At 42.2% G+C, this 23,410-nt stretch overlaps 1 protein-coding gene across 12 annotated transcripts in view; it reads right to left on the reverse strand.

The window, feature by feature from the left end:
- Positions 1–23,410, reverse strand: part of FOXP1 (forkhead box P1) — an 809,982-nt gene that overhangs the window by 417,827 nt on the left and 368,745 nt on the right. For all 12 annotated transcript variants that reach the window (XM_073644751.1, XM_073644747.1, XM_073644748.1 and 9 more), the window contains one exon: positions 17,204–17,273. The gene's annotated coding sequence lies outside the window, so the exon portion shown is untranslated. The remainder of the gene's footprint in view (positions 1–17,203; positions 17,274–23,410) is intronic.

Below are 23,410 nucleotides of genomic sequence, written 5' to 3' on the forward strand. Positions count from 1 at the left end.
CTCTGGAGTATAATACAGGATGTAAGTCAGGATCAGTACAGGATCAGTAATGTAATGTATGTACACAGTGACTGCACCAGCAGAATAGTGAGTGCAGCTCTGGGGTATAATACAGGATGTAACTCAGGATCAGTACAGGGTCAGTAATGTAATGTATGTACACAGAGACTGCACCAGCAGAATAGTGAGTGCAGCTCTGGAGTATAATACAGGATGTAACTCAGGATCAGTGATGTAATGTATGTACACAGTGACTGCACCAGCAGAATAGTGAGTGCAGCTCTGGAGTATAATACAGGATGTAAGTCAAGATCAGTACAGGATCTGTAATGTAATGTATGTACACAGTGACTCCACCAGCAGAATAGTGAGTGCAGCTCTAGAGTATAATACAGGATGTAACTCAGGATCAGTAATGTAATGTATGTACACCGTGACTGCACCAGCAGAATAGTGAGTGCAGCTCTGGGGTATAATACAGGATGTAACTCAGGATCAGTGATGTAATGTATGTACACAGTGACTGCACTAGCAGAATAGTGAGTGCAGCTCTTGGGTATAATACAGGATGTAACTCAGGATCAGTGATGTACTGTATGTACACAGTGACTGCACCAGCAGAATAGTGAGTGCAGCTCTGGGGTATAATACAGGATGTAACTCAGTATCAGTAATGTAATGTATGTACACAGTGACTGCACCAGCAGAATAGTGAGTGCAGCTCTGGAGTATAATACAGGATGTAACTCAGGATCAGTAATGTAATGTATGTACACAGTGACTGCACCAGCAGAATAGTGAGTGCAGCTCTGGGGTATAATACAGGATGTAACTCAGGATCAGTGATGTACTGTATGTACACAGTGACTGCACCAGCAGAATATTGAACGCAGCTCTGGAGGATGTAACTCAAATTAACTCTTTTTACAACTATGGCGCTATAGAAATAAAAATTATTATTATAGCCAATGCAACACAAGGATGATTGGGAGCTGCTCTATTAGTGGGTCATGCCTCCGACAACATCCATATGTCCTACCTGGGTATATGGTGAGGAGTTTTTTTAGGAGAACCCTTTAATCCTATGATAACCTCTAATTCATTTATTAGAGTGGCTTTTGGTTGCCCCACAGCTTCGATAACATGGAGTATAATAATGATGGATACAAAACACCCAAAATAAAACAGAAGCAAAGGTAAAGCGAGGGATAAACACAAAATAAAAGGAATATTGTCGTTCGGTCGCCGGTAATCGCTCACTAAATCATACAAGGAACAGAAGAATCCTGACAATTTGCTGAGACTTTTACATGTAAATATTTCTTTTCTGCTGTGAAACCTCACATAATATCTGAGACTGCCATTCACACAACGCACGGTCCACACTCACAATGTCGCCCTGTGGATATATATGTTAATATTTAAAAAGATTCATAAATTTTATATATTTAGATTAAAATTTGAATGCTAATTTAGGTGATCACAACGGAACCTTCGAAATTTTACACCCATCAATCCATGAAAGGAGTCCGAGCTCGTAACGAGCCGCAAATAAATAAATAATAGTCATAAAAAAAAAATAAAAAAAACATTTGTACAAAGTCGAGATATGTAATGTTAGCAGCGCCGGAACTAAAACCTTGTAGGCAGCCGAGTATTAAATATACATAAAATGCAAATTCATTTGCAAAAGACAGAAACAACAGCACAATGTCATTTATTTTAATGTGACACCAACCTTTATTCTGTGTTACTGCCAAAAAAACACATTCATTAGATACAGCACCAATCTGCAACATGTAAATAAATTGCATTCATTTCAAAAGATTTCATGGGTCACCAGGGATAACTAAAAAGGCAATTATATAAAGCTGATGCGGTTTTCAGAAACAAATGACATTTTCTGCTTCTAGGGGCTGGGTAATTTTTACTCCAACAGAATTAGGAAATTTTTTTTTTTTTTTTTTTCATTCTCTTTTAAGGAAAAAGGCAAAGAAAGAATTGGAAGCACTTGTTCAGATTCAGTGAAAACAGTTGGGTTTAGAGGAAAGGGGCTGGGGTGGGAGCAGGAGTCCCTAATTTGGAGCCAGATTAATGAAAAAAGTTGCAGTCTCGTCCTTTATGGGGGGAGTCACATTATTTTGCAGGTGCTAAAGGACTACATGGGAGATTATAAACAAGAAAAAAAAGAATTATTTATAGTTTTGATAAGGCTTGGAAAAATTACAATTTCCTCAGCACACATAACATTGTGGGTTATAGATAATTTAGTGACAAAAATGTATAATTGGTGGAGAAAGGTTGAGCTTGATGGACCGTGGTCTTTTTTTCGGCCAATGTAACTATGTAAAAGTCATTTTGAGTATCTTTTTGATATTTTAATGTAGGTTATGATATATATGTATATTAAAGGTCTTCAGCTCGATCTAGAACCATGGTGACTTGATGGATGAAGGCTCTGAAGGAAGATCGATCTTGTACAAGCCTAGATAGGTCCACCAGGGTCTTCTTCACCTTGATAGTATCAAGCCATCAGGTTGCTGGTCTTTGTCTTTGCTTTGTTCCTTCTATTCTTCCCACCATGATGTCCTTCTCCAGTGATTGTCCAAAGTAGTCAAGTCGTAGCTTGGTTATCCTTGCTTCCCGTGACATGTGTGGCTTGATTTGTTCCAAAATTGATTTGTTTGTTCTTCTCGCCATCCATGGTATTGATAACGTCCTTCTCCACCACCATATTTCGAAGGCGTTGATTCTTCTTCTGTCTTGTTTCTTTATTGTCCAGGTTTCGAAAAATTATGTTACCAAAGAAAAAAACAGACTACGTACGAGCCGTGTCTTCGTCACCAGTGAAATGTTCCTAGATTTGAAGACTTTGTCCAGTGACTTAATTGTTGATTTGCCCATAGCTGTTCTACTATTGACTTCCGGTGTCGTCGCTGCATCTTGAGTGATCATCGATCCGAATACGTTGAAGCCCTTTACAACTTCCACTCCATTGCCATCTATCTCAAATGAGTCCTGGTCGTATCTGACAGTGGTCAATATCTTTGTTTTCTCTGTGTTGAGTACCAGTCCCATGTTCAAACTTTCCATCTTGACATTTCATAATAAGTCCTTCACTCCATCTACGCTTGTAGCTATCAATATTATATACACTAGAGGTGATTGAATCTTCCAAAATTTGATTCACCGGATTTGCTTAAATTTGGAAAGGAAATTCTAGTCGCATCTCATGTCTTCAAAGAAAATGTAACTGCCAGTAAAATCCATTTATTAAGATCTGAGACTTCACCAGACCCCAAAGAATAATTGGGGATACAAAATAATTATTATACTCAATTCTCTCCTTACCTGACCTGGCGGCACAGTACCTCTCCGCCCGGTGCTCCGCTGGCTCACTTCTTCCATCCGGCTCCGGTCTTCTCTTCCATCGTTAGTCTCCTTCACTGGTGAGCACCTCAGGCAAACACTAAGTCTTACGTCAACGAGTTACTTGAGGCTTAGTCAGTTCTGGAGGTGCCGAAGAGAGAAGATGGAAGAAAAGACTGCAGTCATAAAGAGGAAGTGAGCCGGTAGGCCACCATTTTGTTGATTTGAGCAAACTGCCCAAAAAAATTGAGATTCTGGCCAATTCAAAAAAAATTAAAAAATTTAAAATGAATTAGACTTGCTGTGAATTGTCGATCATTTAAATTAAAGGGGTTATATAGTTGGTAAAAGTGATTTTTAAAGGGCTCCGACAAAAAAAAAAAGAAAAGATTTTAACCCTTACCAATTACAGCACTGATCAATCTCTGCTAGTCTCTACTTCCAGAAATGTCAAAAAAGGCCTCCTCAGCCAATCACTGGCCACCGCAGTGACCCACCTCAGCCAGCGATTGGCTGAGCAGGCTTTTCCAGCCAATCCAGTGTTAATAACTGCAGTATGGTGGAGCAGTGGAGGTCCATGTAGGTTGGAGACTGGTGATGGAACAATAACTGCAGTATGGGAGAGCAGTGGAGGTCTGGTAAGTCAGAAACTGGTGGAGAAACACTGCCTGCAGTATGGTGGAGCAGTGGAGGTCCGGTAGGTTGGAGACTGGTGGTGGAACAATAGCAGCAGAATGGTGGAGCAGTGGAGGTCCGGTAGGTTGGAGACTGGTGGTGGAACAATAGCAGCAGTATGGTGGAGCAGTGGAGGTCTGGTAGGTCAGAGACTGGTGGAGGAGCACTGCCTGCAGTATCGTGGAGCAGTGGAGGTCTGGTAGATTGGAGACACGTGGATGAACAGTGAATGTAGTATGGTGGAGCAATGGAGGTCCGGTAGGTTGGAGACTGGTGGTGGAAGAATAACTGCAGTATGGGAGAGCAGTGGAGGTCTAGTAGGTCAGAGACTGGTGGAGGAACACTGCCTGCAGTATGGTGGAGCAGTGGAGCTCTGGTAGATCGGAGACACGTGGATGAACAGTGAATGTAGTATGGTGGAGCAATGGAGGTCCGGTAGGTTGGAGACTGGTGGTGGAAGAATAACTGCAGTATGGGAGAGCAGTGGAGGTCTGGTAGGTCAGAGACTGGTGGAGGAACACTGCCTGCAGTATGGTGGAGCAGTGGAGGTCTGGTAGATCGGAGACACGTGGGTGAGCACTGACTGCAGTATGGTGGAGGTCTGGTAGGTATGTTACCACCACCATGGGACCATTTGTAAACTACGTTAAAGTAACTGAGAACCCTGTTAACTGTCTTCTTGTCCTATTTCAAACAGGATAGAGGGGGGAGGCTCCTGCTGCAGCCATTTGTCCTCCAACCAGACTCAGGTGGAAAATCACCTGACAGAGATGATTGCTTAATAACTTTCTTAGTTTCAATTGTATTAGGAGACAAAATAGAAAAACAGACAATTAAACACTGGGCTTTTCTATTTTTTGTGCATTTTCTGTTGGCTTTTTTTAGTGTTCCTTTAACGCATGCAAATTTTGCCAGGAATTCAACAGAAAATTTAAGACTGATTTTTGGGGGGGGTTAAAAGTCGGATGGGGGCGTCAACTGTGGATTGCAGGGTGGGCTTACATCTTGGAAAAAGTGGTCTTTCTGAGATGCCTAGGGAACTGCAGAAATGAATATCAGAGGTTTTCCTTTAAGAGCGACTGGTTTATTGTAAACCGTGCGCTAAGACTACAATAGCAATCACCATGTCGAGGAAGAAGCAGAGGGAGCCGCTTCTCGGTGATACCTGTAAGAGAGCCCGAGGGCGATGCAGCTTATCACAATGGTTGAGCGGCATTCGGAAGCCTGCAAAGTACATTACTGCAAGTAACAGCTCATGAAAAATATAGTGAAAAACTGCTCGTGGCAGAAACACTTAACTTCCTTGTTAGCAACCTCTCTCATGTGGCACTTTAACACCGAAAAGTTGTTTATTATGTTCCGTGCCAGGCAAAACTGATTAAATGGGGCTCTTAAGAATCAAAGCGTTATAAATTCATGGAAATACAGCGAGCAATAAATTCTGCGGAATTAAAAGCTTAGCGCGCTCCTATTAGTGATTTAGGGTGTTTGCATTGTTAATACTGATCTGCGGCAATGCTATTCTGCTACAACAAGAGCGACCGGCGATCCGCGCACCGGAGCGACCGTTAAACACGGTGAATTCTGCACGTAAAACCGGCGCGACGACACAAGGAGAAGATTGCTTGTTTAGTCATAGGAAACCAAAAGGAAACGGAGCGTCTCGAAGGATCACGCGGTTCAGAATAAAGTTGGGAATGAAGTTCTGAAAATTTTGAAGACTTTAAATGACTGTATCACAAGTACTAGAAAGAAACGGAGGAAGAATATAATCAATATATTGGTGAGGATAATGGGTGTCAGGTTATCAAATGTTCCGGATAGGAATTAGGTAGAACAGGATTCTTCTTGTGATACTATACATTCCTAATTGGGTTCTGTCCTTTCACTTTTGGGAGAATTTTGTTTATTAAATAAGGCTTTGTGCACACAGAGTTTTTCGAGGAGTTTTTGGAGCACAAACTGAACGAAAACTCTCCCAAATCTCAAAAAATCCTCAAAAACTTTTGAGTTTCTGCTTAGCTTTCGCTCCGAGAACTCAGCAAAAAGACTCCATGTGCGCATATCCTAAGCCAGAATTTCTAGATTAAAGGAAACAAGGGACTGAAAAGCCTTTTCCCACAGAATTGCATAGGTGAAATGTGGAGGAGAATAAAGTAGCCAGAAAGTGGATGGGATATCAGAAGATCTAGGAAAATTTTGCACACGGAAAATTGACCCGTGGGGAAGGTTTTCAATTTTCTGTTGCAGCAAGGGCACAAATCTTTTTCAGATTTTTTAACGTCGATTTCAAAATTGGACAAAATAATCTGCAATAAATGTATTGTTACAAAATTGCTGCACATCTCCTTTGGATTCGGCAGCTGTGGCTTTAAAAGCCAATTTATCAAGGATTTTGTGACAGTTTTCTGCCGCCAAAAAGTTGCACATTTTGGCACACAATGCTTGTGCAGGATAATATTGCATCTTTTTTGCAATATTACGCTATTCTGTCACTTTTGAAATGTGGGTGGAAATGTGAGCTTTCTCAATTAGCACTATAGCAGAGTTAGAAATTGAAAATTAAAAAAAAAAAACAGAAAAAATCGTAAATTCATGTGACAACACAGCATTTATTCTTAATTATGCCAGACGTATTTTTCAGTAGGTCAAGAGACATAAGCCATTGTTCATGTGAGCCTGAATGTTGACGCTTGAATTGATGTTTGTTGATTTGATGAATGCTTGTTGACTACCTATTGTATCCGTCCCTGCAGCTTATTGTTCTGCTATCCTTTGGGAGCAAAGGCGCAGGTTAATTGAACAATCAATGTTTGTTAATTTGGTTAATGCCTGCTTACGACCTATTGTATCAGCCTAGGCAGATTGTTGCTCTGCAAACACTGAAGGACAAATATGCATGTTAATTGAACACTCGAACAATGAGAGATGACCTCCTCCCACCTTCCCCGAAACCTGTGGATAATGACCTGGAACAAGAGCTGTGGACAATAAAAGGGGGATATGCCTCGGTTTCCAGAGACTCTACATGACAGTAGCCAAGGCACCATGGCACCAACCGGAGGAATACAGATTTGAGACTCTACATGACAGTAGCCAAGGAACCATGGCACCAACCGGAGGAATACAGATTTGAGACTCTACATGACAGTAGCCAAGGAACCATGGCTCTAACCGGAGAAATACAGATTTGAGACTCTACATGACAGTAGCCAAGGAACCATGGCACCAACTGGAGGAATACAGATTTGAGACTCTACATGACAGTAGCCAAGGAACCATGGCACCAACCGGAGGAATACAGATTTGAGACTCTACATGACAGTAGCCAAGGAACCATGGCACCAACCGGAGGAATACAGATTTGAGACTCTACATGACAGTAGCCAAGGAACCATGGCTCTAACCGGAGAAATACAGATTTGAGACTCTACATGACAGTAGCCAAGGAACCATGGCACCAACTGGAGGAATACAGATTTGAGACTCTACATGACAGTAGCCAAGGAACCATGGAACCAACCGGAGGAATACAGATTTGATTCACTGACCAACACTGAACCCATGAAGACGTTTGCAGAACCCATGTTGGGACCATCAGGTCACCTGGCCACATACCTCAAAGGACTGTCAGCTTCCTAAGCTTGCCGCTACCTCCTCTTTGTGGCTGCCCACCAAAGAGGGGTGCTACTGGTTGGGGTAGTCGGCCCTGGAATGTTATAATTCCTGGCAAGCCAGCGGAAGGTTTGTTAAACACCACAAAAACAAAAATGACCCATCACAATGGCCCCTGGAGACAAGGGTGGGTCCGTCTTGTGAGCCGGTGAGTTCCTACTCAATACCAATCCATTATTGCAGCATTTCACCTCTAATGTGGTCCCAAACCAGTGGAGAATCCCCCGAACCCCTCTCACAGACGATATTTTCTAATTTTGATTCTTCCCATAAAGTCGTCTCAAACGACCACATTCATTAATGCAAACCATTTTTTCCTCTTTTTTTAATTAACTCGGAATGTTTTAATCAATATATTACTTCTCAGTCCTCCGTGATTTTTTTTTTCTTAAAGATCCATATTTCACCCTCTCAGACATCTAACAGCTTCGGCGCAGACGGCCAAAATGTATAGATCCTCCTAAAAGAGCAAATTTTATCGTAAAATTTTTACTTGACATCACCAGATTATAACGACATGGTCATCAAGAAAGATGGAGCTGTGACAGTCCGGTCACCTTAGTCCGTTGCTGGTGTGACAAGATCGGGACGCATCTACATTACAAATGGTTGATTAAAGATCGGCAATAAAACATGAGTAGACATTAAAGGATATGGACACCTTTGGTGACTTTCTTTTTCTCTTTTACTTAATCCATGTACTTTGGGCTAAACATACTTTTTGTGATAGGGTTTAATGAAAAATTTAGCAGCGGTTGGCTTTTACAGAGTTTTTTTATTTCTCTGCACATTGCTGACTGCAGAATGAGTTAACTGAGAATTTGTCAGTGAGCGCATTGTGACTTAACTCTTTCACTTGTCCTTTTCTGAGCTTCTCAGTAGATCAATAAGCACATACTACATCCAAGTTGAGATGAACTTTTATGTGGATGCTGAAAGGGGTTAAAAAAAAGAACAGATAAAAGAATTACAAACTCTATGGTCAGAACTGAACTGCATATTCCTGATGGGGTCACACTAATGCTTTGTAAGGTGGTAGTATTATATTCCAGTCCTGCGAGTTCTTGCCCCTTTTGATACTTGACAGTATCCTGCTGACTCTAGAAGTCTCTGATTGATATTGGATGCTGTTATTTAGTCTCTGATCTAAAAGTACACCCAGATCCTTCTCTACAAGTGACTCTCCTAGTTTTACTCCCCCTAGAACATATGATGTCCACATATTATTATACCAAGATCCTTCTATGCAAGTGACTCTTCTAGTTTTACTCCACCTAGAACATATGTCCACATATTATTATACTCATATCCTTCTCTACAAGTGACTCTCCTAGTTTTACTCCACCTAAAACATATGATGTCCACATATCATTATACTCAGATCCTTCTCTACAAGTGACTCTCCTAGTTTTACTCCCCCTAGGACATATTATGTTTGCATATTATTATACCCAGATCCTTCTCTACAAGTGACTCTCCTAGTTTTACTCCACCTAGAACATATGATGTCCACATATTATTATACTCAGATCCTTCTCTACAAGTGACTCTCCTAGTTTTACTCCACCTAGAACATATGATGTCCACATATTATTATACTCAGATCCTTCTCTACAAGTGACTCTCCTAGTTTTAACCCCCCCTAGAACATATGATGTCCGCATATTATTATACTCAGATCCTTCTCTACAAGTGACTCTCCTAGTTTTAACCCCCCCTAGAACATATGATGTCCACATATTATTATACTCAGATCCTTCTCTACAAAGTGACTCTCCTAGTTTTACTCCACCTAGAACATATGATGTCCACATATTATTATACTCAGATCCTTCTCTACAAGTGACTCTCCTAGTTTTAACCCCCCCTAGAACATATGATGTCCACATATTATTATACTCAGATCCTTCTCTACAAGTGACTCTCCTAGTTTTACTCCACCTAGAACATATGATGTCCACATATTATTATACTCGGATCCTTCTCTACAAGTGACTCTCCTAGTTTTACTCCACCTAGAACATATGATGTCCACATATTATTATACTCAGATCCTTCTCTACAAGTGACTCTCCTAGTTTTACTCCACCTAGAACATATGATGTCCACATATTATTATACTCGGATCCTTCTCTACAAGTGACTCTCTTAGTTTTACTCCACCTAGAACATACAGCATAGTGACTGTTATTAGTGCCTAGATGTACCGTATATTCCGGCGTATAAGACGACTTTTGAAGACTGAAAAATCTTCTGTCTAGTCTGGGGTCGTCTTATACGCCGGTAATGCTTTTGAACTTTCAGAAATTGACATGCGGGGATACTCTGGGGGTGTTAATAAGCTGCCGTGGCCGTATCCCTGCCATGTCGGAGTTAATATAAGGTGGAGGGAGTTAAAATACGGCGGCGGTAGGTCCAGACAGTCAGCGCTTCTGTGCTGAAACTGACACATCGCTGCGTATTCCCAGCTCCGGACACAGCGCAGGGCTTCTGTGCCGACAGCTTTCACTTGTCACAGAAGCGCTGCGCTGTGTCCGGAGCTGGGAAGTTCGCATCGCTTCTGTGACAATATATGAAAAGCCGGCAATTCAGCAGCGGCATAAGCCGGCACCCGACAATTTAGAATAGAAAGAATAGAGAATCACACATAGATTAGATAGATAGAAACATGTCAGTCACATATATATGAAGTACAGTGACAGTATTGCTGACTGTACTTGTCATTTAGTGTAAAGGATTTATTAAAACAAATATTAGTGTTTTCATGCACCGTCTCTTTAAAAAAGCCGGCCGGCAACTCAGCAGCGGTACCCGACAATTTATAACAGACAGAATAGAGCTTCACACATAGATTAGATAGATAGAAACATGTCAGTCACATATATATGAAGTACAGTGACAGTGCTGGTTACTGTACTTGTCATCTAGTGTTAAAATAACGGATTTATTTAAAAAAAAATTGGCGTGGGGTTCCCCTTAATTTTAGTCTCTAGCGGATGTTAAGCAGACGGCTGGGGCAGATGTTTGAAGCCTGGGAAGGGGGTAATACCCACGGAGCTCCCCAGGCTACTAATATCAGCCCCCAGCTGAATACCTAGCCTTTACTAGCTATTAAAATGGGGGATCCCAAAAAAATGACGTGGGGTCCCCCCTATTTTAATAGCTAGCAAAGGCTAGGCAGACAGCTGGAGGCTGATATTAATAGCCCAGGAAGGGTGCCATGAATATTGGCCCCCTCCCAGGCTAGAAACACCAGCCGTCAGCCGCCCCAGAAATGGCGCATCCATAGGATGCGCCAATTCTGGCACTTAGCCGCGCTCTTCCCACTGCCCTGTAGCGGTGGCAGTGGGGTAATAGGGTTGGGGTTGATGTCAGCTTATAATGCCAGCTGACATCAAGCCCTGGTTAGTAATGGAAAGGCGTCTATAAGACACCCCCATTACTAACCCCATAGTCAAAGTTAAAAAAAACACAAACACCCAGAATAAAGTCCTTTAATTGAAATAAACACACAATTCTTTATTGTTCTAAATTAAACCATACTTACCATCACGCCCATTCCAGCTGAAGCCAACGATCTCCTGCAATAAAAGTAAAATAATAAAGCAACCTCATCCTTACCTCTCCATGGTTCCCAGGACGGCTCCAGCTCTGCTACATCGAGATGACAAGCGGGACCGCAGCAGAACGCTGCCATCCAGCCTGTCATCCCGCGGACACTGAGAAGAGCAGGCATGCTTGCGCTCCTCAGTGTCTCGCTGTGACGGCATCCAGATGAGCCGACAATGAACTCAGCTCACCTCCTGGACGTCCGTCACTGACAGCGTGGGAAACTTCTACTGCGCATGCGGGGAGCAGGAGAATTTTCCCACGCTGTCAGTGACGTGCATGAGGTGAGCTGAGTTCATTGGACATGATCTCGGCTCATCTGGATGCCGTCACAGTCAGACACTGAGGAGCACAAGCATGCCTGCTCTTCTCAGTGTCTGCGGGATGACAGGCTGGATGGCAGCGTTGTGCTGCGGTGCAGCCTGTCATCTCGATGTAGCAGAGCTGGACCGGTCCTGGGAACCATGGAGAGGTAAGGATGAGGTTGCTTTATTATTTTACTTTTATTGCAGGAGATCGTTGGCTTCAGCTGGAATGGGCGTGACGGTAAGTATGGTTTAATTTAGAACATTAAAAAATTGTGTGTTTATTTCAATTAAAGGACTTTATTCTGGGTGTTGTGTTTTTTTTAATTACTTTACTAGAAATTCATGGCGGTCATGTCTAATATTGGCGTGACCCCATGAATTTCAGGCTTAGGGCCAGCTGATAATGCCAAGCTGGCCCTAACCCCTTTATTACCCAGTGAGCCACCGCACCAGGGCCCTGGATGAGTTGGGTACAGCGCCAGAAGATGGCGCTTCTATGAACGCGCCATTTTCCGGGGTGGCTGCGGACTGCAATTTGCAGCGGGGGGGGGACCCAGAAAGCTTGGGTCTCCCTGCGCTGCAGATTCCAGCCCCCAGCTGCCTAGTTGTACCTGGCTGGACACAAAAATAGGGCGAAGCTCCACGTCTTTTTTTTTTTAATTATTTCATGAAATAATTTAAAAAAAAAGGGCTTCCCTATATTGTTGTGTCCGGCCAGGTACAAATAGGCAGCTGGTGGTTGGGTGCAGCCCGTTCCTGCCTGCTGTACCTGGCTGGACACAAAAATATGGCGAAGCCCACGTCAACATTTTTGGGAAAAATTAATTACAAAATTAATAATAATTTAGGGACTGCATCTTTATTAACCCCTCAATTGTCATTTTGTGTTAAAATAAAGGATTTTTTAAAAAGAAAATTGGCGTGGGATCCACCATCATTATAGTCTCTAGCGGAGGTTAAGCAGACGGCTGGGGCAGATGTTTGAAGTCTGGGAAGGGGGTAATACCCACGGAGCTTCCCAGGATACTAATATCAGCCCCCAGCTGAATACCTAGCCTTTACTAGCTATTAGAATGGGGGACCCCCCCAAAAAATGACGTGGGGTCCCCCCTATTTTAATATGTTTATGAGTGACAGTTTTCCTGCTATATACCTGCATGTCATAAGAATTTAAATTAAAAAAGGACCATGTTAAATTCAAATCTGTTTTTTTTTAATTTTTACCGGTGTTTGGTATGCGTTGGAAAAGGGGTAGTCTTATACGGTGAATATATCCTAAACTCTATATTTTAACAGGAAAGTAGGGGGGTCGTCTTATACACCAGGTCGTCTTATACGCCGGAATATACGGTATATCTTTACATTTCTCCACATTGAACCTAATCTGCCACGTTGATGCCCAAACACTCAGTTTGTCCACGTCAGCGTGTAATTAATGAACATCTTCCATAGACTGCACTATACGACATAGCTTGTGTCATCTGCAAAAATAGAAACAACACTATTAATCCCGAATAATAGCGGAGCCATCACTGAACCTTTGGGTCACCACTTATAACGGGAGACCATTCCGAGAGGTAGTCATTCTCCACAATTCTCTTTGGGCCAGTTTTCGATCCAATTACAAACCTTACTTTTTAACCCTATAGACCTCAATTTACCCATTCTGTGTCTATGTGGGTCAGTGTCAAATACTTTAGAAAAGTCCAAAAACACAATACGCTCAACTCTCCTCTCCAGGAAAGACTTGGAGCCCTTTTTGGAAATGGAAACGTGCACCACGTTAGCTTTATGACAGTCGCTCGGCACAATATAAAACACTAGAGAGTCTCAGGGACCATGGATGGATGGAAGGATAGATGAGATAGAAAGAAAGAGAACAGATAGATAAAACTTAAACATAACACAAAGGGTTAACCAGTACAGAGACGATATCCCATTAAGATGCAATTAACCCCGTTATGTTCTCACAAGGTCACGGATAGAAGTGATGAGCGCTGACATCACATGGAGCGGCGGTGACCGGCTGACACTGACATCAGGGTTGCTATGGTGTTTAAAGAACTATTAATTTATTAAAAGGGCGACTATGGAAGCTGGAGATGGTGACACTCCAGCATAACAGTATTGTGTGAGACTTTTGAGGAATTTCTGCCTCGTTGCATGTCAATCCCTAGGGGGAAATTTCTATGGTGCCATATACAAGGTGATGAGCGTCCATCACTTGAAGAATATAAATCTTGTTAAGACGGTGAAGAAGACGCGAATATGTCTACTACACATAACCACAGACGGAAGGAATTACGGAAAGAGGCGAAAAAGTCCAACCATCTCCTTCACAAACAATGTTGGAGTCCATCCTCGTTTACCATCCATAGCAGGAGGACAGAAGAAGGAGGTTCACCAAAGTGGACAACCTCCATCAATTCCCATAGAAGATGGGAAAATATATACAGAATTGTACTGAAGAAGATTTCTGCCAAGAGACTTTCACGGAAAGTCAATGCCAAAGAAGTGCGACCATGGTGGTCTGACCATTCCCACCTCCAAGATCCTGGTCCTAATTCCTCATGGAGAGGTGGACTCTATTTATGTATTTGGTTGTAGAATCTCCGGAAAAGACGACTATGATGTTCCGAGGTCGCTGCAGACCCCAAAAGCTTAATATATGGAGGGGAAGGGAAGGGTTAGAAAAAAAAATGATTATATCCACCCGGTCCTATGCTTGCTTCAGATCGGTCTACTCTTCAATCGAAAGAGAAGACCAAAAGGGAAGCTACAGAAGACCATGCAGGGAGCTCCTGTGGCAGGAGAGAGCCTAGGACAGGTGAGTGTATATACAGTACAGACCAAAAGTTTGGACACACCTTCTCATTTAAAGATTTTTCTGTATTTTCCTGACTATGAAAATTGTACATTCACACTGAAGGCATCAAAACTATGAATTAACACATGTGGAATTATATACTTAACAAAAAAGTGTGAAACAACTGAAAATATGTCTTATATTCTAGCCTCTTCAAAGTAGCCACCTTTTGCTTTGATGACAACTTTGCACACTCTTGGCATTCTCTTGATGAGCTTCAAGAGGTAGTCACCGGAAATGGTCTTCCAACAATCTTGAAGGCGTTCCCAGAGATGCTTAGCACTTGTTGGCCCTTTTGCCTTCACTCTGCGGTCCAGCTCACCCCAAACCATCTCGATTGGGTTCAGGTCTGGTGACTGTGGAGGCCAGGTCATCTGGCGTAGCACCCCATCACTCTCCCTCTTGGTCAAATAGCCCTTACACAGCCTGGAGGTGTGTTTGGGGTCATTGTCCTGTTGAAAAATAAATGAAGGTCCAACTAAACGCAAACCGGATGGAATAGCATGCCGCTGCAAGATGCTGTGGTAGCCATGCTGGTTCAGTATGCCTTCAATTTTGAATAAATCCCCAACAGTGTCACCAGCAAAGCACCCCCACACCATCACACCTCCTCCTCCATGCTTCACGGTGGGAACCAGGCATGTAGAGTCCATCTGTTCACCTTTTCTGCTTTGCACAAAGACACGGTGGTTGGAACGAAAGATCTCAAATTTGGACTCATCAGACCAAAGCACAGATTTCCACTGGTCTAATGTCCATTCCTTGTGTTCTTTAGCCCAAACAAGTCTCTTCTGCTTGTTGCCTGTCCTTAGCAGTGGTTTCCTAGCAGCTATTATACCATGAAGGCCTGCTGCACAAAGTCTCCTCTTAACAGTTGTTGTAGAGATATGTCTGCTGCTAGAACTCTGTGTGGCATTGACCTGGTCTCTAATCTGAGCTGCTGTTAACCTGCGATTTCTGAGGCTGGTGACTCGGATAAACTTATCCTCAGAAGCAGAGGTGACTCTTGGTCTTCCTTTCCTGGGGTGGTCCTCGTGTGAGCCAGTTTCTTTGTAGCGCTTGCTTGATGGTTTTTGCAACTGCACTTGGGGACACTTTCAAAGTTTTCCCAATTTTTTGGACTGACTGACCTTCATTTCTTAAAGTAATGATGGCCACTCGTTTTTCTTTACTCAGCTGCTTTTTTCTTGCTATAATACAAATTCTAACAGTCTATTCAGTAGGACTATGAGCTGTGTATCCACCAGACTTCTGCACAACACAACTGATGGTCCCAACCCCATTTATAAGGCAAGAAATCCCACTTATTAAACCTGACAGGGCACACCTGTGAAGTGAAAACCATTTCCGGTGACTACCTCTTGAAGCTCATCAAGAGAATGCCAAGAGTGTGCAAAGCAGTAATCAAAGCAAAAGGTGGCTACTTTGAAGAACCTAGAATATAAGACATATTTTCAGTTGTTTCACACTTTTTTGTTAAGTATATAATTCCACATGTGATAATTCATAGTTTTGATGCCTTCAGTGTGAATGTACAATTTTCATAGTCATGAAAATACAGAAAAATCTTTACATGAGAAGGCGTGTCCAAACTTTTGGTTTGTACTGTATATATACATATATATATATATATATATATGTATGTATATTATTTTTTTAACCCCTTCCCGGCCCTATATAGAGTCCAGCTGGCTGCCATTTTACTGGATTTGTGCCAACACCCAAAAATTTGGATTCCAGCTAATCCAATTTTTTTGCAAAAATTCATAAAATTGAACTTGTCACGAATCGATTTCCTCATGAGAAATTCGTATCGATTCGCTCATCTCTAACTATCAACACAATCTGTTTTTTAGCCCTATTCCACAAATTCACAGTATTGGGGAGAATTTGCCCTTAATAAAATAATTAGCGAGGTTTCTCAGCGCCCCAAAACAAGGCTTCTGTCTTCCAAAAACAGCGCCACACCAGTCCACAGGTTGTGTGAGGTATCACAGCTGAACTCCTTTCACATCAGTGGATTGGAGCTGTGTAACCAGACTCCACCCATGGATGGGGGTTTTTTGGAAAAAAGCAGCCATGGTTTCCTACATCTTTGATGGGGTATTCCCATCCGACAAAGTTAAGGCCGTTCACTAGGATATGGATGTAGCTCCACTGCACAGCGAGTGGCCAAGGATGTAACCCTTTAATTTTCTGGATCGGTGGGGGTCCCAGTGATCGAACCACCACGATCATAAAGCAACAACATATTCTAACAATATGCCACCACCACGTTCAAAGAGGGTGCGCAACATTATTAAATCATGGTTGCTTTATTCCATAAGTAGCGCCACCCCTGTCTATAGGTTATATCTGGTATTACAGCTCAGCCCCACTATAGTGAATGGGACCCAGCTGCAATACCACAAACAACCTGAGGAGTAATGGGGGCGCTGTTTCTGTAAAAAAGCAGCCATGTTTTTCTAATACTAAAAAAATCCCTTAACTCAAATGGTAATTTTTCACCAGACCTTCAATAACCTAAAAATAGTCACATACAAAACCCATTGCAATAGGCCAAAGCCAAAACGAATACAGTCTAAAGAACTTTTTTTTAAAGAAAAATTGTACAATGCCAGAAATTTATACCGAGAAACGGGCAACAATTGTATCCAAAAATTGAACCCAAATGGAAAAATGTTAGAATAAAAGGGGTTACCTTCCAGAAGTAGCCGCTCTGCAAAGCGATCTTCACTCACAACCAACCAAAAAAGGTGAATTTCTTTACCCTAAAGACAAAAAAAAAGAAAAAGAAAAATACAAAACATCAATAGTGCATAAATTAATGAGGCGGGCATGCGAGCACGTCGGCAACATCTTCATTGGCATCATGTTGGGGCGCGAGCAAACGTAAAGTAAATAAAATGATGAAAACGAATAGAAAATGAATCCAATTGTGCCTAATGGTGAATGACATCCACAGAGTTAATAAAAACAATATGTCACAGGACAGTTGCTTATCAGTACCAGCCAGCACTCGTCTCTTCAATTCGCAAGAACAACACGGGCTTTCCGAAAACAGAGCAGAGGAGACGGCTTTGTGTTCAGAGTTAAAAAAAAAAAAAAAAGCCGTGAGACGACTCCGGCTACTAACATGTCCATTCAGTGGTAGATGAACCAGGATTCTCATCGTGGACATGGAAAACACAGACGCTCAAACAACTTTGGGTGCATTTATGGTCACGACCTACCCAAAAAAAAATACAGAGGTCACAATTTCATCATGGATTTTAATAAACAGAAGCCAGGTCTAAAACTATTAGGACTGCAGGAAAAAAAAATATCGCTCCACAATTCAAACCAACCTCAAGATCCTTTTCTTTTTTTTTTGGTATTCTAAAAAACTTCAGTTGAAACTCGTCCCTGGCTGTAAGGCAACTGAGTCCTGCAGGAGCTCTCCCTCCCCCCCCCCCCGATACTGTGCAGAAGGAGATCAGAAAAGATCCCCTTTAACAACTTTGGTTGCATTTATAGTCACGACCTACCAAAAAAATACAGAGGTCACAATTTCATCATGGCTTTTACCAAACAGAAGCCAGGTCTAAAACTATTAGGATTGCAAAAAAAAAACAAAAAGAGCAACATAACATCATTCTACAATTCAAATCTCAAGATCTTTTCTCTTTTTTTTTGGTATTCTAAAAAACTTCAGTTGAAACTCGTCCCTGGCTGTAAGACAACTGACTCCCCGCAGGAGCTCTCCCCCCTGCTACTATGCAGCAGGAGACCAGAAAAGATCCCCTTTAAAAACTTTGGGTGCATTTATGGTCACAACCTACCAAAAAACTACTCAAGAGGTCACAATTTCATCATGGCTTTTAACAAATAGAAGCCAGGTCTAAAACTATTAGGATTGCAGAACAAGAAGAGCAACAAAAAAATCGTTCCACCATTCAAACCTCAATATACTTTTCTTTTTCATTATTTTAAAAAACTTCAGCTGAAACTTGTCCCTGGCTGTAAGGCAACTGACTCCTGCAGGAGCTCTTCCCCACTCCCCTGTGCAGAAGGAGACCAGAAAAGATCCCCTTTAACAACTTTGGGTGCATTTATGGTCACAACCTACCAAAAAAATACTTAGACATGACTTCTGTTTGGTAAAAGCCTTGATGAAATTGTGACCTCTAAGTAATTTTTTTGGTAGGTTGTGACCATAAATGCACCCAAAGTTGTTAAAGGGGATCTTTTCTGGTCTCCTTCTGCACAGGGGAGTGGGGAAGAGCTCCTGCAGGAGTCAGTTGCCTTACAGCCAGGGACGAGTTTCAGCTGAAGTTTTTTAGAGTAACGACAAAAAAAAGAAAATGATCTTGAGGCTTGAATTGTGGAACAATTTTGTGTTGCTCTTTTTTTCTGCAATCCTAATAGTCTTAGACCTGGCTTCTGTTTGGTAAAAGCCTTGATGAAATTGTGACCTAAAAGACTATTAGGAAATTGCAGAAAAAAGAGCAACACAAAATTGTTCCACAATTCAAACATCAAGATCCTATTCTTTCGTTACTCTAAAAAACTTCAGCTGAAACTAATTCCTGGCTGTAAGGCAACTGACTCCTGCAGGAGGTCTCCCCCCCGCTACAGTGGAGAAGCAGAGCAGAAAAGATCTCCTTTAAGAACTTTTGGTGCAGTTAAGGTCAAAACCTAGCAAAAAAATACTTAAAGGTCACAATTTCATTGTGGCTATTACCAAACAGAAGCCAGGTCTAAAAGTATTAGGGAATTGCAGAAAAAAAGAGCAGCACAAAGTAAAAAATGTACCACTATTTAAATTCTTTCTATTTGGATCACAGCCTTAAGTGTGAGATTTCCAGTCCATTTTTGTTTTTCGTAATCCTAAAATAAATGTTAGCTGAAACTCGTTCCTGGCTGTAAGGCAACTAACTGCTGCAGGAGCTCTCCCCCCGCTACAGTGCAGAATGAGACCAGAAAAGCTAAGCAAATCCTATTTGACGACTTTCTGTGCATTTATGGTCACAACCTTCCAAAAAAAATTAAAAAAAATACTTAGAGGTCACAATTTTGTCATGGCTTTTACCCTACAGAAGCCATGTTAAAAATAGTAGAAAGTGCATAAAAAAAGAGCACTGTAAAAGTACAAATTAAATAAATTCTGCAATTCAGATCTCAAGATTTTTTCGTTTTGATCTGAGCCTAAAGTGTGAGATTTTCAGGCAATTTTCTTTCTTTATTCTTTTTAGATAACTTTAACTGAAACTCGTCCCTGGCTGTAAGGAAACTGGCTACTGCAGGAGATCTCCCCCCCTAAAAGAATAATATAAAGTACAAAATAAATATGCGTTGTAATTCAGACCTCAAGATCATTTCCCTTTTGGTCTGAGCCTAAAGTGGGAGATTTCCAGGAGAATTTCTTTCTTTCCTCACTTTAGAAAACTTTAGCTGAAACTCGTTTCTGTCTGTAAGGCAACTGGCTGCTGCAGGAGCTCTCCATCACCTAAACTATGCGCAAAAAGAGACCAGAAAAGTAAAGCATGTCCCCTTTACTAAAGATACCCATAAATCTTACATAGCTGATAGCTGAATACTTGTTTGTCCAAAAGCGGTCTCTCCTGACACTGCCGTACACATGAACTCAAAGGTGGGCATATCATTGGTGCAACCTGTGCAGTCGTAAAGGGGCCAATTTCCACTTCCAAAGCAGGTGGAATTGTGCATTATGAGGAGCTATTGGGCTGGAAAGGGCCCATATATTGTTCTTGCACAGGGGCCCTTTTCCATCTGTGTCCACCAGTGCATGAATGCTCGGCTCGGTCAACCATTTGCATGCTGTCAATGGGAAGAGCAGAGAAAGCCACCATCAAACACCTCTCACAGTCATGTTCTCCATTGAGAACAAAAGGATTGGGCATTTGAATGAAAACTGCCCAATTCTTCATTCCCCCAACATCATCAATCGAGAGTCAGAAGGCCACCATATCCACTAGAAGGTTGGCTGGTCCTGCTAAAATCGGTGGGTTTGGCAAAATGGGATCAAATGTGACATGGGGGGGTCTATAGGGGCCTGAGAAACACTTCAACAAAGATTCCAACTGTTGGACCTAAAGGCCCTGATACATATTAAATAAAAGGCAATTGAACCCACCAATATCATCGGCCGACCATCTAATATGTATGAAGACCTTCTGACTCTACTCCGACAGATAATGTTGGGGATTTCAATGGCCGATGTTGAATTTCAATGGCCGTTCCTTTTGTTCAGAGGGGAAATAAGTTGATGCCCTCTCATAGAAAACATTTAGCGGCTCAGCCAAGTTGAGCATTCCTTTGTATGGCGGAGATGCAAGAGTTAAAGGGGTTGTCCAGGCTTGGGTTCAAGTCTGCAGTCACTCTATGTGACTGTCTCCTGTCAGGATTCTCTGATGCTAGCGCTGGGAGCTGTATGACCGCAAGTATACAATTTGCATACATGTGGTCACATGCTGACTAGACATGCCTGGCCTGGCTCAATGCAAGTCTAGTTGGAATGTGGCCAGAAGTATACAAATCGCCACTACAGGAAAATCCTGACAAGTGCACACTCTGCACATTGTGAGGATTTACAAGTCTTCAGTAATATAGAGGGACTGCAGACCCCAAGCCTGGAAAACCCCTTTAATGTGTATGGGCAGCTTAATATTAGCCATAGTTTTCAAAGTTTAAGACATAATTATAATTTTTGTATTAGTGCATTGCTACAGTCCCATGGGCATTAAGGGTGTCAAGGGTGTATTGAGTGTGACAGACAGTCGCTCTGGATCCGGCTGTAGAAGGTTACTGTGCTTAGCATTGCAAACGCCTTCTTGATCCGCTCATCTCTGTAATGTAGTGATAGACTTCTTCCTTTAGGACCTAGCAGCCACTTCCACCTTCTGCTGCTAATTGACACACCCTTGCTTGGTAGTTGAAAACTCTCAGTTTTTTTCAGAGAGTCGCGAGTCATAGTTCTATATTCCTCTGTCCATGCCTGGAGTACTGGTAGTAGGCTAGTTTCCTCTTGAACTTCCCTTGGAGGAGAGTAGGCGTTATCTCTCTGGTATCTTCTCAGAGATAAGAGGATCAAGAAGGTATCTGCAATGCCAAGCGCAGTGACCTTTTACAGCCGGATCCAGAGCGACTGTCTGTCCCACTTGATACACCCGTGACAAAGGGCCCACATTCAGTTACAGAACTCCTTGAGGAGTAGATCAACAATAGATCTTTATGACCTATCCCTAGGATATTGGTGACCAACCCAATAAGAGCATCACCGATCCTAGAATTTGGGTCCTATGCCCCTTTTCTGGGGGACGAATTGGCTGCATATCTGTGCTGTTGATAGTCGAATTGTATCTTGGTCCCAATGGTTGGGAAGGGCTCTTGACCTTTACCGCCCAGGGATAATTCTCGGTCAAAAGAGAGTTGGATAGTCCCAGAATGATAGACCTTGTTAACATAAGAATATCAGATGTCACCAAGGAGATCCGCGATGCAGAAGAAAATCCAGACTCCACAATTAATTATGTATCGTGTTTTAACGGAAAAGCTGAACTGGAAATCAAGAAGATAATTGTTTGATAATTATTTGCAACAATAGATAATAATTTGTATCTATATAGAAAGCCACTTAATGAATTGTAATTGAGCTTTGGTTCAGGGCTGATGGTAAATATAACAACACAATTAAGCAATTATCTTGTTTTTATTATAATTGCAGATTTTCATTTTTTTTTTTTTCAAAACAATTTGTAATTTATGTGAACAAATTAAACTGGAATTTTTTTTTCCTTATTCTATAAACGAGAGCGATTGTATCAAGGCAAATTCAAGTGAACGGATCTAAGCTGCCGAATAAGCCCAGACATAAGTATGAACAAAGAGGGTCCATCGTGCCCCATTAAGCGCCATGACCCCTGCATTCTGGTGATTGTTGGGGGTCTTGGAGATCAAATCCTTAATGATTGCAAGATGAAGACTTCAGATGAGCATGAGATTAAAGGAAGACTTCGATCAAAAAGTATATACTATATTGTACCCAACGCAGCTCCCAAAGGAGTGAAGCGTCACACAGGGATTCTCTCTCCATATTTTTGGTACCTTGTGCCATACATCGCCCCCATAGTCCTTACACAGTGTAAAAACGGACGGCTTTAAGGGTAGCTATCACTTACAAAAAAAACAAAAAACTTTCGACATATTATAGCGCCATTGTAAAAGTTATGGCGGGAATCCAGAGGCGGAGCGTCTCCATTTCTGACAACCCATTTCCTTGTTCAGAGGTGTAAAGATTTTCTAAAAGCAATCGGTGGGGGTCTCAGCACCAAGACCCCCATCCTATAACAGAAACCAAGACTATTTGACTTTATAGCAGACATATAAGAAAGGTGGCCATGCATGTGGATGTCCCTCTCCACTGTACTGCCATTAGGAGACTCCCATTCTCCTGAAAGGTGCCCAGAGGCGTAACGATGGCGGTCACAGAGGGTGCGACCATGACCGGGCCCGTGCGGGAGGGGAACCTGTCGACTCCATCGCGTACTTCAGCTGGATGCGCATCCTTGGGCCCCCTTCGCACACAGGGACATGTATACCAGGATGGGGGACATATATACCAGGATGGTGGACACGTATACCAGGATGGTGGACATATGTACCAGGATGGGGGACATATCTACCAGGATGGGGGACATATATACCGGAATGGGGGGCATATATACCGGGACGGGGCACATGTATACCGGGACGGGGCACATGTATACCGGGATGGGGGACATGTATACCGGGACGGGGGACATGTATACCAGGATGGAAGACATGTATACCAGGACGGAAGACATGTATACCAGGATTGGGGACATGTATACCAGGACGGGAGACATATATACCAGGATGGGAGACA

The sequence above is a fragment of the Phyllobates terribilis genome, unplaced genomic scaffold, assembly GCF_046119375.1.
Source record: "Phyllobates terribilis strain yellow unplaced genomic scaffold, ASM4611937v1 Scaffold_8__6_contigs__length_399053987, whole genome shotgun sequence".
In the NCBI taxonomy this organism is placed as follows: Eukaryota; Metazoa; Chordata; class Amphibia; order Anura; family Dendrobatidae; genus Phyllobates; species Phyllobates terribilis.